General features: G+C 46.0%; 2 protein-coding genes across 5 annotated transcripts in view; one reads left to right on the top strand and one right to left on the bottom strand.

Annotated features, from left to right (window-relative positions):
* Positions 1–3,471, bottom strand: part of RFC2 (replication factor C subunit 2) — a 71,360-nt gene that overhangs the window by 15,895 nt on the left and 51,994 nt on the right. The gene's annotated exons all lie outside the window — the stretch shown is intronic.
* Positions 1,717–3,471, top strand: part of LAT2 (linker for activation of T cells family member 2) — a 30,995-nt gene continuing 29,240 nt past the window's right edge. Inside the window, exon 1 of the mRNA XM_084822479.1 lies at positions 1,717–1,787. The gene's annotated coding sequence lies outside the window, so the exon portion shown is untranslated. The remainder of the gene's footprint in view (positions 1,788–3,471) is intronic.

The following is a 3,471-nucleotide window of genomic DNA, read 5'->3' as shown; positions in this document are numbered from 1 at the left end:
CTGGAGAATGAATTCGTACAAATTCTTGTTCAGATTCTCTTGCAAAACATCACATGCATATCCTAATTCAAAACATTTCCAGCATTCCCAGTTAACAGATGTTGGTAGCAGAATTTTAGAAGGAACGAGTGGTACTGAATTTGGAGAGTTTACAGGAGGGTCTGCAACAAAATATGGCGGCATGGAATGCTCCTGTGTCCTGTGCCAGCCAACCATGCTCTCTTTCAAGATACTCCATTCTATCCTTCCTCTCCTCCAACTGTCAGCTAGCATTCTGTGGCCAGAATGTGAACATTAGGGTTTCTCTCCATATGGTTCCCAAAGCCTGCTAATCCCTCCGTGTTGTGCATGTATACTACCGTTTTGGCGACATAAACATTGACACTTGCCTCTGGACACCCGAAATCATACTTGCTGACTATTAAAGCGGCTTAAAAGTGTGTTGACTTAAAAGTGAAATCTGTTCGGAAGTAAAATGCTGGAATTCTGCCCCAACACCGACTCGTATACATTTTCATGAGCTCTTGGGCAGGACTGGATAGCAACAGCATCTAGTTTTATTGTTGTATTTGTTTTATTAATGTTTTAAGCACATTTTTTTTTAAGTTCCTGTAATTGTTAGTTGCCTTCAGTGACGTTATCCTGCTGGAAAGGCAGAGCATAAATTGAATCAATAAACCGAAGAGAGGTTGGCTGAAGGGGAGCATGTGCTTAATTATTATTGGGTGGTGAATTAATTGCCAAAAGATTCCATGTGATGTTAACTGTTCCTCAGGCTTTGTCCCATTTCCTCTGCCACAGAAACTTACTGTGTGACCATGGGGCATTGAGGCACATTTGGGCTAATCTACCTCACAGGGCTGTTGTGGCTTGCAAGAATCAAGGGGGAGAGATGTGTAGTTGGCCTTGGGCGGGAGGAAGGGGGAGATAAAAAGGTAACCAAGAACGAGTATCCTTCACCATCCAGTTCTCGTGTGGCATCCTTATCGGTGAACGGTTTTGAGGAATCACATGGATTTCAGCTTGTCTTTCTTGCCCCCAAACCTGAGCGGTTCCCACCAGCCATGCCCCCTCAAAGCCTCACATGCCAAAGGAGTTCCTCCCCACATAAGCATCTCTGGCGGTCTCCTCCATAGCTTGCTGTTGTCCCTTCCACTTCCCCGGGCCGCGAATTTGGGCCAGTTGCAACCAGCGCACTTTGCTTTCAAGGCCCTGAACTCGAAGAGCGGTGCTGTGTGTGTTTTGCCTACACTATCAATCAAAGGCCAACAGCTGGGCCTCCATACTGAAGAGAAGGTGGGTTCTCTTGTGCATCCTCCAACGACGCCAACTTCCACAGACCTCCTTTTGCCCGTATTGCTCTTGTGCACGGGTCACGCTACATGCAACAGGTATTTGCACTTAACGTGCATACCCTGGAGAGCTGCTGCCAGTCGGGGCATGTGTTACTGTGTTTGATGGACCAATGGTCTTGACTATACAAGGCAACTTCCTGTTTCCCACGGGCTGAGCTGAATGTTTTGCTTGGGAACTGGTCAAGATGAACCCGTGTTCTGGGCTTGCAACTCTGGTGGTTAACGGCAGGGCCCTGCCGTCCAAGCCTGCGTGGCGGATGTTGGGTTTAGTGACTCATAGGGTAACAGGAAACCAGAGGGCCTGCTCACCATCTCCGTGAGCAAGTGACCACAACGAGGTTAGCTGCTCCTGCAAGACGACAGAGCGAGATGGCCGGAGCAGAAAGCACCAGCACGTTGTTGCAGCTCGGAAGGATGTCTCTAAACTAGAAGGTAAGGTCACCTTCCGAAGCCTTTTGGCACTCCCTCCTTGCCTCGGACGCTAGCCTTCGGCTTCTGTGCCAGTCTGCTTCCTTGTGCCAGGAATAGTATCTCCCTTTCAACTTCCTCTTCCTTCAAATCTATCGTCTTCTCAGTTTCTTGTAAAAACTGAACACAGATTTAAAACCAATTGGAAATATGGGTCAGTTTTAAAATGAAGAATCCGTCATAACGTTGCGTATTTACTTACAGAGCACGTGGGACCTGCCACAAACTGGCAGTCTATCCTCATCCCGTAACAGGAGTGTTGCTATTCAGGGTGCTGGCCGCTTCTGCCCGCCTCCGGGATACTGTAAACTAAGGGGGCTCAAGCAAGACGTTCTGCCGCTTTCTCTTGTTTTCCCAAGCTAGATGTGTGATACCTGTCATGTCGTTCCCCTTGCGTAATTGATTTTTCTTAAATAACTAGAGCTTGGGGCGGGGGGCAAGTAGGATCGGTACCATGGCATTGGGGGGGGGCATTTAACTCTTTGCCCCTGCTGCAGTCCTGATCTGGCTCACACACGCACAACTGTTCTTTAAGAAAAATCAATTGCCAAGGGCAGAATTAACATGGCACGCACCATGCCTCTCCGCTCAACTTTCCATGGCTCCTGGAGGTCACTGAGCATGCCCAATCCTCGCTTTTGGATTTTTGTGTGGCTTTTTTTTTTTTTTACTACTTCATACTTTGAGACTCACCTGAATACTCCGGCACCTTCCTCTTGTCGGCCTTGTTTCGGTTCCAATTTTGTCGGCACGGGGGGCATGGAGTTTGCTATTAGAAGGAGTTTTATCCCAGTTTTGCCCATTGCTCTGATCCCACAGTCTTACCCAAGCTTTAACTGTATGAGTTGTTTTGCTATGCTCCATCTTCTCATTAACGGAAGATAAATGGGTCCTGTCATCTTTTGTTGTGAACAAATCCCCCCCCCCCCGCAAAAATCCAACTTCTCTTAAATCCTGGATTGATTTCAGACATGATGTTGGTATAACTTTGGATTGGAAGAAAGGGAATCAAAACGTTCTGTACTTATCTTATCCAAAATGTATGTATCACAGGTATCTTTCCAAATATTTGCGGGGGGGGTGATCAACTTTATGATCACACTGGCAACATCTGGTTCTGACAGATGTAAGCTGTACATGTCTACTCAGAAGTAAGTCCTTTTCATTTCAGTAGGACTTATTCCCAGTTAAGTGTGAGGGACTGCGGCTGAAACATCTATTTCCCACTTTGAGTTGATTTTTTTAACTGGCCCTTTAATTAATGTGTTTGGCTTGTTTTCCTATAGGGTTTTCTTAATTTCTGTGCAACATTACTTCAGAAGACAACTGATTACATTTGTAGCCCACCTTTTCTCTAAGGCTCTCAGGAAGGTACATACTGCTTACTCTCACTATTTTTTAATCCTACAACAGCCCTGCAAAGTAGATTAGGCTACTTAGTGGCTGGCCAAAAATCACCCAATGAGTTTCATAGCTAAGTAAAGATTTAAACTTCGGTCTCCCCTGTCCTGGCCAGACACTTTACACCATGATCGCTTCCGTTTCTTCACAGAATAACGTGTTATAATTGTAGCACATTTTTGCCGTCAAGATTTGGGTTTCGCTAATAAAGCTTTTCCTGTGTGAGATGATTCACACACACACACCC

This window comes from Heloderma suspectum, chromosome 16, assembly GCF_057233095.1.
Source record: "Heloderma suspectum isolate Gila_16-S chromosome 16, 16-S_ref, whole genome shotgun sequence".
NCBI lineage: Eukaryota > Metazoa > Chordata > Lepidosauria > Squamata > Helodermatidae > Heloderma > Heloderma suspectum.
Note: the sequence above shows the minus strand (reverse complement) of the source record. Positions and strands in the feature narration are given on the sequence as shown.